Source organism: Spinacia oleracea, chromosome 2 (assembly GCF_020520425.1).
Source record: "Spinacia oleracea cultivar Varoflay chromosome 2, BTI_SOV_V1, whole genome shotgun sequence".
Taxonomy (NCBI): Eukaryota; Viridiplantae; Streptophyta; class Magnoliopsida; order Caryophyllales; family Amaranthaceae; genus Spinacia; species Spinacia oleracea.
The window spans coordinates 98,664,700-98,680,959 of record NC_079488.1 but is presented as its reverse complement, the minus strand read 5'-3'; the positions used below and the strand labels follow the sequence as shown (position 1 = coordinate 98,680,959).

At 38.3% G+C, this 16,260-nt stretch overlaps 1 long non-coding RNA gene across 1 annotated transcript; it reads right to left on the bottom strand.

The window, feature by feature from the left end:
• Positions 1-6,706: 6,706 nt before the first annotated feature.
• LOC130467118 (uncharacterized) lies at positions 6,707-9,390 on the bottom strand. Its single transcript, XR_008927278.1, has 5 exons — positions 8,826-9,390; positions 8,657-8,723; positions 8,482-8,557; positions 7,858-7,922; positions 6,707-6,902 (listed from the first exon to the last, which is right to left on the bottom strand). It is a non-coding gene; the product is annotated as an uncharacterized lncRNA (long non-coding RNA).
• Between the last annotated feature and the right edge of the window lie 6,870 nt (positions 9,391-16,260).

Sequence of the window (16,260 nt, the reverse complement as noted above, 5' to 3'; positions counted from 1 at the left end):
GCGCGCGCAGCGAGCACCACTTGTGCGATGGCTTGCGATGGAAGATGCAGCAGCTATGCAACGAGCGCATGGGCTGCGCGCACATGGCCAGCGATGGCTGTGTGCGTGTGGCCCATGGGCGTGCGATGCGTAGGGTGTTTGCGTTGCGATTAGATCGTTTTGAATGTTTAATTTAAAATTTTCCAGTTTACGTAATTTTAATTAATTTTAAATTAATAATTTAAATTATTTTCTTGGATTTTAATTTTGAATATTGTAATTATAATAAATTTTATTTATTCTAATTATTTTACTAAAATTAAAATCATGAATTAATTTAAATACGACTGAAATTAAATTAAACTTTTTGGATTCAATTATAAATTCATATGAGCTTTAAATTTTAATTAAATTTGTATGTTTCCGGTTAGACTAGAAATACATTTTTATGTTTAAAATTAGTAAAGCATATAAATTTATTGGTTTAAGTGGGAGCGCTTTTTAGTCATAAACTCTTGATTAGGTCTACGAATCCTTAAGGTTAAAACAACTTGATTAGAATTAATAAGGACTGAATAATTGGTAGATTATTGGTGCCCTTGATTAATTGCTGCAAATGTTTACGTGATGCATAATGTGTTTTACTAACCAGCTATGTGGGCCATTCATGATAATGAATGGGTGAATGGTATATATTGTATATGTACTGTTTTGCAGGTTATGAAGTGACTAGTATGGCCCAAATAGGATAGAAAATATGGTCTGCGTACCATTAATTTGAATGTAATTGGTCTAAAGTACCAAAGTTGTTTTTCAATTCAAATATGGTCTGCGTACCATCAAATAGTTGTAATTAGTTTTAATTATAGCTTATCCTATTTGAAGAAAATGGTGCCTCCCACGGAGATTTTCAAGACGGACTTTGAAGTCAAAGCTTCAAGATGAAGTCGGGCCATACTAGATCACCTTTATCTTATGCATGCTTTAAGTTATTTATTGCTTTAAATATGTCTTAATTATGCATAAGATTATGGCTTGATTATGTTGCATGATTAAGGATTTTAGTTCACTTAAAATCTAACCAACATAGTAAGAGCCTTAAGTTCCAAACTTAAAAATTGAGTTAAAAGGTGCCATGCCAAAATATACACTTGCTTGGATATCCTTTACATCAATCTAGTAATAGTTTTCGCTCAGCGAGGTGTTACTTATTGGTCCTAAAGGGGCAAGGTACACAAATAATTGTGAGTACATGTTAGTTTTGGTGAAACTCAACGATATAAGTAAGGAGTCCTTTTATGTCGTGGCAAAATCGATAGGTTTACCTAATAAGTTCTTAGACGTACCTATCAACCAAGAATAGTTTCTAGACTATTAGCAAAAGGCTTTTTCTTACCTAAGATGTTCTAGGATTAAGTCGACAAACTGTGCTTAGTTCTTCAATGATTTTAGGATCTTGGAATCATTTTATTCACACCTGCCGGAACAAATAACTTGAATAAAATGCTTAATAAACATTGAATTATGCATGTATGCTAGGATTTAAGTTTATTAAGAGAAACTGTGAATGGTTATTTATTTGTTTATTCTTTTCAATTGTAGTTTTTAACATGGCAAACAACAATCAAAACATCATCATGGGTTCTGAGCTTATGGTCAAGCTAAACCTGGCAAATTTTCTTGAATGGGAAGCTAAGCTAGTTGAAATAGTCAAACTCAATGGACTTGAGTATGTACTATCACATCCCATGCCAAGCTACTATGCCAGAGACATGACCCCTGAGAGATTTTACGCCTGGGATGCGGATCTCAAAAAGGTTATGAGTCTCATGCTGAACAATATCCCTGATGATTGGGCTAGAAGGTTTGTAGCCTATGAACCTTTTACGCTCATCAAGAATCTGAGGGATATCTGTCGTGGAAGCACGGAGGACAGGGACCTGAACGTCCATGAGTTGATTGAATCAATGTCTGGTCTAAAGGTTAGTTCTCCCAACAGGTGTTATAGGATGGAGGTCCAAGAAACACATGTTCAGCTCCTTCGCACTAAACAGAGGGTAGGCGTCCCACTGAGGTTCCATGTGGATCTTATGCGTTCATACTTTGATCGCCTAAGTCTACTAGGAACACCAATAAGCGAAAGGATGGCAGTCTCTATCTTGCTCAATTCACTACACAATGGGTTTGGTCGCTTCAAGCAACTATACCTAAGTGAACCAAGAGAAGAAACAGTTGCAGAATTTGTTCACCTTGTCAGAAAGGCTGAAATAATACTAGACTGTGAAGCCAAAGATTTACTCAAGGCTAGAAGGAGACCGTTCAAGAAAGGTGGAAAGTCCAAGGGCAATGCTAAATCAAAGCAGGACAAGTCCACATCAAGCTGTCTTTATTGTGATGGAATAGGCCCTTACAAAAGAGAATGTCCAAAGCTAAAGGAAGATCAGAAGAACGGAACAGTCGTTCCATCTTCAGGTATTTTCATTATAGACTGTATACTTGCTAATTCAACTTCTTGGGTATTAGATACAGGTTGTGGCTCACACTTATGTTCCAATCCACAGGGACTAAGAAGAAGTAGAAAGTTAAGCAAGGGTGAAGTCGACCTACGAGTGGGAAATGGAGCACGGATTGCTGCATTAGCTGTAGGAACTTACTATTTGTCGTTGCCCTCCGGGCTAGTTTTGGAACTGGAAGAATGTTTCCATGTTCCAAGTCTTACTAAAAACATCATTTCAGTTTCTTGCTTAGATGCTAAGGGATTTTCCTTTTTAATAAAAGACAATAGTTGTTCGTTTTATTTTAAAGAGATGTTTTATGGATCTGCTAGATTAGTCAATGAACTTTATTTATTAGATCACGACAAACAAGTATATAACATAAATACCAAAAAGGCCAAAAAGGATGATTCAGATCTCACCTATCTGTGGCATTGTCGATTAGGCCATATAAACTTGAAACGCTTAGAAAGACTTCAAAAGGAAGGAATTCTAGAACCATTTGACTTAGAGGATTATGGTAAATGCGAATAATGTTTACTTGGCAAAATGACAAAGCAACCTTTCTCTAAAGTTGGAGAAAGAGCAAATGAACTATTGGGTTTAATCCATACAGATGTATGTGGACCAATGAGTACAAATGCTAGAGGTGGTTTCAGCTACTTTATCACTTTTACTGATGACTTCAGTAGGTATGGTTATGTCCACCTAATGAAGCATAAGTCTGAATCCTTTGACAAATTCAAGGAATTTCAGAGTGAAGTAGAGAATCAATTAGGCAAGAAGATTAAGGCACTGCGGTCTGATAGAGGCGGTGAATATATGAGCTATGAATTTGATGACCATCTGAAAGAATGTGGAATTCTATCAGAATTGACTCCTCCTGGAACACCACAATGGAACGGTGTGTCAGAACGGAGGAACAGAACCTTGCTAGACATGGTCAGGTCAATGATGGGTCAGGCCGAACTTCCATTAGAATTTTGGGGACATGCACTAAATACAGCTGCACTCACTATAAATAGAGCTCCGTCTAAAGCTGTCGAAAAGACTCCATACGAATTATGGTTTGGAAAGCCTCCAAATGTGTCTTTTCTTAAGATTTGGGGATGTGAAGTATACGTCAAACGATTAATTTCAGACAAACTTCATCCAAAATCTGACAAATGTATCCTTGTGGGCTATCCAAAGGAAACAAAGGGGTATTACTTCTACAATACATCTGAGAACAAGGTGTTTGTTGCTCGAGATGGTGTCTTTTTGGAGAAAGATCACATTTCCAAAATGACAAGTGGGAGAAAAGTAGACCTCGAAGAAATTCGAGTCGAACAACAAACTCTAGAGAATGCTCAAGATGACATTCAGGATGAAACTCAGAGATCTTTAGAAGAATCTGGTGAGAATCATGGTCAAACTAGAAATGTTACCCCGCGTAGATCGCAAAGATATAGATCTCAACCGGAAAGGTACTTAGGTATTCTGACGAACGAGAGCTATGACGTTCTATTACTTGAAAGTGATGAACCTGCGACTTACAAACAAGATATGACGAGCCCTAGCTCCAAGCAATGGCAAGAAGCCATGCAATCTGAATTAGACTCCATGTCTGAAAACCAAGTATGGGATTTGGTCGATTTGCCAGATGGCTACCAAGCCATTGGAAGCAAATGGGTTTTCAAACTGAAAAAGGACAAGGATGGGAAACTTGAAGTTTTCAAAGCTAGATTGGTTGCAAAAGGTTACAGGCAAGTCCACGGTGTGGATTACGATGAAACCTTTTCACCAGTTGCAATGCTAAAGTCTATTCGGATAATGTTAGTAATCGCTGCATATTACGATTACGAAATATGGCAGATGGATGTCAAAACTGCTTTCTTAAACGGCGTTTTAACAGAAACTGTGTTTATGACACAGCCTGAAGGTTTTGAGGATCCAAAGAATACTAAAAAGGTATGCAAGCTAAAGAAGTCAATCTACGGATTGAAGCAGGCATCCAGGAGCTGGAATATACGTTTTGATGAAGCAGTCAGTGACTTTGGTTTCATCAAGAACGCAGACGAATCTTGTGTATACAAGAAAGTCAGTGGGAGCAAAATTGCTTTCCTAGTATTATATGTCGACGACATATTACTTATCGGAAATGACATTCCTATGTTGAACTCTGTCAAGATTTGGCTTGGGAAATGTTTTTCGATGAAAGATCTAGGAGAAGCACAGTACATATTGGGCATCAAGATTTACAGAGATAGATCTAAAAGGATGATTGGACTTAGTCAAAGTACTTATATCAATAAGGTGCTTGATAGGTTCAAGATGGCGAACTCCAAGCGAGGCTACCTACCCATGTCTCATGGAATGACTCTAAGCAAGACTCAGTGCCCAAAAACACTTGATGAGCGTAGACGAATGAATGGGATTCCATATGCATCATCGATTGGTTCAATAATGTATGCTATGATATGTACACGCCCGGATGTTGCGTACGCACTCAGTGCTACGAGCAGATACCAGTCAGACCCAGGAGAGGCGCATTGGACTGCTGCCAAGAATATTCTGAAGTACCTGAAAAGGCACAAAGATGACTTCCTGGTCTATGGTGGAGATGATGAATTAATTGTTAAAGGCTATACGGACGCAAGTTTCCAAACCGACAAAGATGATTTCAGATCACAGTCTGGGTTTGTCTTCTGCCTCAACGGAGGAGCAGTAAGCTGGAAAAGTGCTAAGCAAAGCACCATTGCGGATTCTACAACTGAAGCGGAGTACATTGCTGCACATGAAGCAGCAAAGGAAGCTATATGGCTAAGGAAGTTCATAGGTGAACTTGGTGTAGTCCCCTCCATTAAAGGACCAATAGCCCTGTATTGTGGCAATAACGGAGCTATTGCACAGGCAAAGGAGCCTAGACACCACCAGAGAGTCAAGCATGTACTTCGTAGATTTCACCTTCTACGAGAGTTCGTTGAAAGAAAAGAAGTCGAGATAAGCAAAATTGGAACTGATGACAACATATCAGATCCATTGACTAAACCTCTGCCGCAGGCGAAGCACAACTCGCACACTGCAGCTATGGGAATCAAGCATATTGGAGAATGGCTTTGATGTCTCTGTTTAATGTTTTAAAGTTTTAGAGTTTAAATCTTTGTAAAACATTATTGGTTAATCATTCACAATAAATGAAAAGAATTCATTTTTCCATTTAATTTGTGGTTTATTAAATGATGAGTCCCTTCAATTTGACGATATATTCAAGATAGACTGTCAGGACCAGTCCTGTGACTAAGAAATGTCTATCAAGTGAACTTGAATGTCAAAGGTTGAAAAAGGTCCATAGTCGGAGTTTTCTATAAAATTGGACGCATAGAAAACGTTAGACGATTAGAATGCAAGATGACCAGTAGTTCTGTTTCTTGAACTATGTGGACATGGCAATGTCATAATCATTTGCATAGATACTTACTTTGGGAAGACTAGTATCGGACAAGACCTATGAAACTTTACTGTAAGAGATGAAAATCTATCATAAGTAAATTTCATTAAAATTATTAGACACTAAATCCTCAATACCTGAGTGATTTGAGATTACTTGTTTGAGAACTGGTTGCTTTGACGTTGACCAACCGTCGCACCGTAAAAGGAGGCTATAAAGGCAACGCTCAGGTAATCACCTATCAAACGAAGTCTAATCTCAAGATCGCAAGATTGGGATTGTCCTCCCATAAATCGGGATGAGATGCTTAAAAGTTGTACAAGGCCACTCGGAGAGCTAGAAACTGTGAAATGCATGGCCGTGCTCGGATGAATCATAGGCTATGATTATCTGTTTATTTGATCAGTTGAACTCTGAAACCGAGAAACACCTCTGGACATAATAAGGATGACAACTCTTACCTTATGTTCAAGAGCAAGCATCGAGCGACAAAGGAATTAGGAAATGCACACTTGTCCCTAAGGACAAGTGGGAGACTGAAGGAAATAATGCCCTTGGTCCAAGTATGCATTCTATGTTAAGTCTAATAAATGCGGTTCAGTATTAATTAACAAGTTAATAATTCAGTGAGATCAAGTGAGCTGAATTCCTAGTGTAACACCCCGACAATTCCCATTTTCTAAAATAACCTCTTTTTAAATATAACTGTAGGGAATTATCAAAGTATTATCGCCCGTGTAAAAACGTACGGCTTATTCAGAATTCTTGCAGCGGAAAACATAAAACTAACTCTTGGGTTCATAATTAATCTATTACATATTAGGTCCAAAACAATCAACTGAAATAAGGAAATACGAATAGTACGACAAGTTTCAAATCCAAGTTAACAAATTGAATCACTTAATTAAACAAATAGAACTACAAGCTCTCTAATCCCGATCCCAATGATGCATCATCTTCAAACCTGTAGATGGGCAATGCTTATTGATCCTTAGAGACTGCTCACCAGAGATGGGTCATCACAGGATCAATAAGGCATAGCCATGATCAACACACACAAACAAGCACGTAATCAGCAAAGCTGAGTACTACATACTAAAGCAATAATAATCCTAACATGATACTATTAAACATAATTAAGGGCAAACAAAGCATGATAATCTAACGACCATACTTAACTAGACTAGGCTAGACTGGACTAGACTTTTTATAACAATAATATTATTTTAATTTAAATAGGCAATGGACCGAGTTTTCTAGCTAGGCGAGGTACGGGCGCGACTCCGTAACCTCAGTGACCTACGATATCGAGGAACGTTTGACTGAAAATAGGACGCGGTGATCAATCCGGTCCGAATGAAAGGCCATGGGCTACCACCATGAACCCCAACTCCTGTTTGTCCGTCACTTTAGACGTGCACAGTCTAAAGCTATTGCTACTCAGTTTCACTTTACATGATTTACAAATTGACACCCTGTTATGACTCAACAATCACATAAGGCATGCAACTCACATTTATTTATAACTGTTTTTATCTTGGAATTGAGTAAGTGATCACAAAGGCATCAAACAAGACTCATTCCAATTAACTCCAATCTTTTCTTTAATACTAATCAACCCCTGAATATGGGTATAAGGTTTCAACTTACTAAATGAGGTCCTCCGCCCTCATAAAGTAGTGAAAAGCTAAAAAGGGAACAACAATTAACTGATCTGAATTATATACTAAATAATCTAGTGTTCCCAATCAAACATGTTTGCATCAATCTTCCATACTAACATGTTATAATCCTCAAAATGCAATAAAGGTTTAATATGTTCATCCAACAGTATCAAACATGCAATTTCAACCCGACTAAGTTCATCAACAACATTAACATAACCAAGTTCATCAATAATACACATGGTTTCAACAATTAGCACACATTCCAAGCACACAGGTATGTACGTACCTTGTGTAAACAAACTGATAGGCCACTTTAACACTTTCAAAAGTCGCCTAAAGAGAATTCTCCGCCTAAAACAACCAATAAATAATCTCAATCAATTTCTGATCATTGACAACCATAATAAAGCATTCTAATTGCATCCTAAGCATATTTAGAACTTTCCCCAATATCAAAACTTAAACATTTGATTTCCTAGAATCATAATTATTGAATTAGTGATTGAAATTCGTTGAAAACTTTTGCAAACATCGTACTTTAAATTTTCAGCAATATAGATTCATTTAAAAGCTTCACCATGGTCAATCTACGTCCCTAGTACATTGAAACAATAAATTTAATAATCCATACTCAACCTACCATGATTTACAATCATAAAAACCTTGAATTTCATACTTTAAACAATCAAAAACTAATATTTCAATGCATTTATATAATCTGAAAATAAAATAATATTGTTTAAATTATAATATACAAATCTGAAAATTAATAATTCAATTACGCAAGTGTAAAAATCTGAAATTTGCAAATTAAATCATGAGACTTATAATCTAAATTCAAGAATCATAATTTAAGCTAAAAATATATATAATTAAGACATTCAATTAGTCTAGGGTTTAAGGGTTTAACCGAATAAGGGAAAGGAGAGAACTGCCGGCGACGAGGAAGGCTGGGCGGCACGCGGCGGTGCGGCGAGGTGGTGTTGCTGGCAAAACAATCAAAGCATGGTTTGAGAGCCATGAAAAGGAAACGAAAGAAAAGGAAAAGCACGACGGGAGAACGGAAATAAGGAGGAGGAATCTACCGTGCAAGGGTGGACGACGAGGACGGCGGTTATTGCAGAACCACGAGCGCTCAGCGTGGTGGTGGTGCTGTGCGAGAACAAGAACCGGTTGAGGAGGAGATCAAGAAAAACGAACAAGAGAAAAAGAAATAATGAAAAAGAGAACGACAAGAGAGGAGGTGAGCGTTACCAGCGGCGACGGGATGCCGGTGACGTGCTGGTGGGTCCGGCGGCGTGAGCAGCGGCAGCAAGGAGGAGGGTGTTGAGGGTTTGGTGCTTGTTACGTGAACAGTGAAGGAGCAAGAGGAGGTTTTCTCTTCTTTTTTTTTTTGTTTCTTTGGGTTCACGTGCATTAGAAAAGGGGAGGGAGTATTTGTTTTGGGTTTTATTGGTTTGGGCTTTACCCAATTGGGCTAGGAGTAGGATTTAGGTTATTGAATCCAAAATGGTTAGGATTGCTTGCTAATTTCAATCGAACGTGATTTCGAAATTCGAATTCGTTTTAACGTAAAATTCAAAAATACATTTTGATTTCATAAATCATTAAAATTATTCAAAATGAAATAAAATAATTATATTTTAATTACACATTCATTTCTGAAATCCGTAAATTATATTTAAATGTATTAATATACGTTAAAATATATAAACAAAATATATAAAATTACGGGGGATTACAATCTACCCCTCTTAAAAGAAGTTTCGTCCCGAAACTTGACACGAAAATTCACATATCTTTCCAAACTTTTCAACTTATTCTTATTGTAGAAGCACTTTGTGCCACTCTTGTTCACTCTTTTGCCAACTAAGAGTTACTTGTAATATTCAAGAACACATTTTCTTATGCGGAGAATCTATTTACTTGCATCAACATGTAAAAGTGGCTAAAAATAAGCATAAAATGCATAAAAATACCATAAAAATAGGTAAAAAGCGCGAATTTCTATCGCATTCTACCCCCCTTAAAGAAAACGAGTTACGCCCTCGTAACTCACCTCAGGAAATAACTCTGGATACTTGATCTTCATTTCAGCTTCGGCTTCCCACGTTGCCTCTTCGTACTCGTGGTTTGACCAAAGCACTTTCACTATGCTGACGTCCTTATTGCGTGTACTACGCACTTTTCTATCAAGGATTTTCACAGGCCTTTCTTCGTATGTGAGGCTACTATCGATCTGGATTCTCTCAGGCTCTAAGATATGACGCTCATCAGGGATATAGCGCTTTAGTTGGGATATGTGAAACACGTCGTGCATCTTTTCGAACTCCATTGGCAAGGCTAACTTGTATGCTACTTTCCCTATTCGTTGCAGAATCTCATATGGGCCTACATACTTGGCACTTAGCTTCCCCTTTTTCCCGAATCTCATCACACCCTTGGTTGGTGATACTTTCAAGAACACTTTATCACCTACTGCAAATTCATCATCTCTTCTTTTCAGATCAGCATAACTCTTTTGCCTATCCTGGGCAGCTTGAATTCTAGCCTGAATCATTTTTACATTCTTGACAGTCTCCTCAATGAATTCCGTTCCCAAGACTATATTTTCACTGAAATCATTCCAGCAGGTGGGACTTCTACATTTTCTCCCATATAGTGCCTCAAAAGGTGCCATCTTAATGCTTGCATGGTAGCTATTGTTGTATGAAAATTCGACCAAGTCTAGATGGTCTTCCCAACTACCCTTAAAGTCAATCGCACAAGCCCTCAACATATCTTCCATAGTCTGGTTAGTTCTCTCAGTCTGACCATCGGTTGCAGGTTGGAAAGCAGTGCTCATTTTCAAAGTTGTCCCAAGGTTCAACTGGACCTTTTGCCAAAATTTCGAGAGGAATCTTGAATCACGGTCTGAGATAATATCGGTTGGGACCCCATGCAACCTCACTACATGCTTAATGTAAGTCTTTGCGAGCTGTTTCTTTTTCCATGTCTCTTTAATCGGAATAAACACGGCTGATTTTGTTAGACGGTCCACAATAACCCAAATGGTATCATTTCCGTTCTTTGATTTAGGCAAGGCAGTAACAAAATCCATCGAAATGGAATCCCACTTCCATCCAGGCACTTCTAAAGGTTGAACTTTCCCCATGGGTCTTTTGTGGTCTATTTTGACTTTCTGACAGGTTAGGCATCTAGACACAAACTCGGCAACTTCCCGTTTCATATTAGGCCACCAATAGATTTGCTTCAGGTCTTTGTACAACTTGTCACCCCCAGGGTGCACAGAATATGGAGTATTATGCCCCTCATCCATAAGACGTCTCTTGAGTTCTTCACACTTCTGTGGTACACACCATCTCCCTTTGAACCTCAAACTACCATCCTCATGAATCTTGAAATCTACTTCTTTCCCTTGAACCATCTTTTCTTTGATCTTCCCTAAGTACTCATCCCCAGCTTGACTTTCTCTAATCTCCTCGAATATGGACAACCCCAAGGATAATGCACTCAATTTTGCTCTGGTTTCCCCGGGATTTACTATTTCCAGGCTAAGTCTCTGCATGTCTCGACACAACTCTTCAGGAACTACCAAGACATTCATACTATGGCTAGATTTCCTACTCAATGCATCGGCAACTACGTTTGCTTTCCCCTCATGGTACTGGATGTTCAAATCATAGTCCTTGATCAACTCTAACCATCTTCTTTGTCTCATGTTGAGATCTTTCTGGGTGAAAATGTATTTTAGGCTTTTGTGGTCTGTGAAGATCTTACATGTTGCCCCATAGAGGTAATGTCTCCAAATTTTCAAAGCGAAAACAATCGCAGCTAGCTCTAGATCGTGGGTATGGTAATTAGCCTCATATGGTTTTAATTGACGCGACGCATACGCAATCACCTTCCCATTTTGCTGTAATACACACCCCAACCCATTCTTCGACGCATCAATATATACCTCAAACCCTTCATTCCCATCAGGCAAGGTTAAAACAGGTGCTGAGGTTAAACGCTCTTTGAGAATTTGGAAGGCTTCCTCACATTTTTCGCTCCACTCAAATTTTGATTCTTTCTTCATCAAGTTGGTCATGGGTCTTGCTATCTTTAAGAAATCTCTCACAAATCTCCTATAATACCCAGCTAGACCTAAGAAACTCCGAATATCAGACACATTCTTCGGAGTAGGCCACTCACTCACAGCTTGAATCTTGGCAGGATCCACAGAGACTCCTTCCTTTGACACATAATGCCCCAAAAATGCTACCTTTTCCAGACGGAACTCGCACTTAGAGAACTTTGCATACAACTGGTTCTTCCTAAGCGTCTCCAAGATAACCCTCAAATGTTCGTCATGTTCCTTTTCATTCCTCGAATAGATCAGAATATCATCAATGAATACCACCACAAACTTATCTAGGAACTCATGGAAAATCCTATTCATCAGGTCCATAAAGATGGCGGGTGCATTGGTTAACCCAAAAGGCATTACTGTAAACTCATAATGGCCATAACGAGTCCTAAATGCAGTCTTAGGAATGTCTTTTTCAGCTACCCTCAATTGGTGATATCCCGAACGCAAATCAATCTTTGAGAATACACTTGCCCCGTTCAACTGGTCAAACAGGTCATCTATCCTAGGCAAAGGATATTTGTTTTTGATTGTTACGTTGTTCAACTCCCTATAATCAATACATAGCCGCATACTCCCATCTTTCTTTTTGAGAAACAATACTGGAGCTCCCCACGGTGATGCACTAGGCCTAATGTACCCCTTGTCGAACAAGTCCTGCAATTGTGTCTTTAACTCACTCATTTCTGGGGGTGCCATCCTATAAGGTGCTTTGGATATAGGTGCGGTTCCGGGATTTAACTCTATGGTAAATTCAAGGGTTCTAGCCGGTGGCATACCCGGAATCTCATCCGGAAATACATCTACAAATTCTCTTACGATTGGGACATCCTCTATCTTTACCCCAACTTTCTTACTTACATCTTGGACGCTACAGAAAAATAGTTCACACCCTTTATTGACCAGTTTCCTCACTTGTAATGCGGAGATCACCCCAAAGTTCCTAGACTTCCCAAAACTACTATATGATATTGACTTCCCAGTAGGGTTCTTTAGGCTTACTTTCTGAATCTCACAATCTATCCTGGCCTTGTATAAGCTTAGCCAATCCATCCCCAGAATCACATCTAGTTCCCCCAAACTAAATTCTATCAAATTAGATGGAAAAGTGAAATCTTTTATCTTCAAAGGCAAGTTCTTAAATAATTTCGTACACCTTATTGTTGCACCATTAGGCATACTAACAGGTAAATCAATTGCCTCAAAATCTACTAACTTCAAATTTTTAACAATAGAGGTCGAAATAAAAGAATATGTTGCCCCTGAATCAAACAATGTTTTAACAGGTAAGGAGTTGATAGAGAAAGTACCCGAAACTACGTCTGCAGAACGTTCAGCTTCATTTCTACTCATTACGAACAGCTTTCCGGGAGCCTTGATGTTATTGTTGTTTCCATTGGCAGGTTTGTTTTGGTTTCCCTGGTTGTTTGGTGCCCCAGCAGGCTTCGAACCTTGGTTCCCCGAATGGTTAAACCCTGGTTTCCCTTGTTTACTACTCCCACTACCATTCTGCTCTCTCTTCTGCTTTGTAAAGCACTCATACTCTCTATGCCCCTTCTTACGACAGTAGTTGCAAGTTACCAATTCCCCCTTACAGTCCTTCCCAGGGTGATTGTTGTTGCATATCTTACAGTGATGCACTCTGTTAGGCTGGTTTTTGTTGGTGTAGTTATTCCCCTGATTATTCCTTCCCTGAAAGTTACCATTATCATTACCATTCCCATTTCCATTTCTATTCCTTTTGAAGTTCCCCTGACTTCCCCCAGCATTAAACTCTTTCCTTTTATCCCCTACAACAATATTCTTTTTGTCCCTCCTAGTCTGCAGGCCATAAATATGGGCAGCTCTTCCATACACAATGTCTAAGGACGTAAAGGTTTCCCCGCCTAATCCCAGTTGGATCTCATCGGTTAACCCCTGTTCAAACCTCTGAGCCTTTAGTTCCTCAGTAGCTACCACCTCAGGTGCAAACCTCGACAAAGCTATAAACTTACTGTAGTATTCAGCAATGGTCAAATTCCCCATCCTAAGGTTGATAAATTCCTGGGCTTTCTGCTTCCTCATAAAAGGAGGATAAAACTTCCCCCTCAAAGCAACAATAAAAGAATCCCAATTGAATCCCTCAGCAGCACTTAGTCTAGTCCCATTTTCCCTCCACCAAAGGTCGGCCTCATCTTTCAGGTAGAGGACAGCTTGGCCTACTTTCATATGCTCAGGACAGTTCACCGCCCCAAATAGTTTCTCAAATTCCCTGATCCAGTTTTCAAGGAAGGTGGGGTCTGCCTGCCCCTTAAAGTATGGTGGCTTAACTTTCGCAAGCCTTTCAAACATGTCCCCTGCAGAATCGGGACGCTCAGTTCTTTCCTGGGTTAGTTTTTCCGCCAAGAGGCGAATAGCAGCAGCTAGGTCACTATTATTGGCCATTCTAGAGCGCGACCTGAAATTAATATGCTCTAATTCAGGTTCAAAACTTTACTTACATTATCCTCTAGCAATGCAATATCACATTAACATTCAAAATGCACACGAAATGGAGAATCATGCAAAACATTCAACTGAGAGACGAGGAATAACTTCAATCATCACGAATAATAAGTTAGAATAAAAGAAGAAAACATTCCCCTTGCGTGCCCGTAAAACTTTGATCCTTTAGATAGTCAATAATCTAACTTTTATTCCTCAGAAGAATGTCAATAACAATCCTAAATATTAACACACACCTGTTCTCAAAATAACGTAAAAAGGTTCTACGATATAAACATAAACTATGGTTGGGCGGATTGTCCAACATTTTTCTCACACACAACTAAATATGTAAGCAAAGCTAAAGGGAAACGTCATCAGACTTGTCCTTTGATTCGCTATAACCTTCTAGGGTGAATAACTCATATTTAAGTTCATCATCGTCATCCATATCAAAATAATAAGCTTCTTTTCTTGGCCTAGAGGATCTTCGTAGACCTTGAAGTTGATGATTAGCTTCCTCTGGCTCAGGCTCAGGCTCAGGCTCAGGCTCAGGTTCAGGTTCATGTTCGGGCTCAAACTCAAACTCAGGTTCAACCTCCAATTCATGTTCGAACTCAAACTCAAATTCTTGTTCGAACTCAAACCCAAATTCATGCTCAAACTCAGGCTCCGAATCGCTTTCAGGTCTCAAAACAGCTTGATAAATATCGACCCTAGTTTGCCCTCTAGCACGATCAAATTCACGAAGGGCTTCATCATCACTATCAGGTTCTCCTGCTCTTAAAACTCGACGCAGAACAAGTTCATGGCTGGTGTAACTGTTAATGTCAGACTCGTAATCCATTTCATTTTCATCATCGCTTAGAACAATAGGGTTAGAATTGCTCCCTATTCTATTTCCTTGTATGCCAGACATGATTAGTGATCTATAACAATTAAACATAGTTTCTATGTTAGTAATTAGTACTCTCACTTACCGTATGATCCCACAATACACAATAAGTAAGAATATATATCAATCGCAATGCATAGGAAAGACACGACAGTTAGCAGGTAGAGAAATTACAATCATGTTGACATAATGCATGCACAATGCTTCTATTCTATATGCCCTTTCCTATACTACCCAACTCTCAAAATAATCATAGTATATCAAACATTGAAGCATAAAAGGATAAACAAGAATGATTTATAAGAATTAGATTGATTAAAAGAATAATTATTAAACGATAAATAATTAAATTTTTTTTTTTTTTTTTTTTTTTTTTTTTTTTTTTTTACGGTACTGTAGCAGCAGCAGCAGTAAAATTTTTTTTTTTTTTTTTTTTTGGAAATATTAATTTGAATTTCAAAAGAATCGAAATACATTAATTCACATAAACAAGAACGTATTTCAAAGCACGTTTCAAGAGTCAAAATTAAAATAAATTCAAACATTTCTAGCTAATAACTTTAAATTTATTCACTAGTTTGAAATTACTTTTACGTAACTAATTAGTTGGTTAGGCGCCTAAGATATAAAAGGTAGACACGAAATCTCAGTAAAACCTTTAGCTCTGATACCACTTTGTAACACCCCGACAATTCCCATTTTCTAAAATAACCTCTTTTTAAATATAACTGTAGGGAATTATCAAAGTATTATCGCCCGTGTAAAAACGTACGGCTTATTCAGAATTCTTGCAGCGGAAAACATAAAACTAACTCTTGGGTTCATAATTAATCTATTACATATTAGGTCCAAAACAATCAACTGAAATAAGGAAATACGAATAGTACGACAAGTTTCAAATCCAAGTTAACAAATTGAATCACTTAATTAAACAAATAGAACTACAAGCTCTCTAATCCCGATCCCAATGATGCATCATCTTCAAACCTGTAGATGGGCAATGCTTATTGATCCTTAGAGACTGCTCACCAGAGATGGGTCATCACAGGATCAATAAGGCATAGCCATGATCAACACACACAAACAAGCACGTAATCAGCAAAGCTGAGTACTACATACTAAAGCAATAATAATCCTAACATGATACTATTAAACATAATTAAGGGCAAACAAAGCATGATAATCTAACGACCATACTT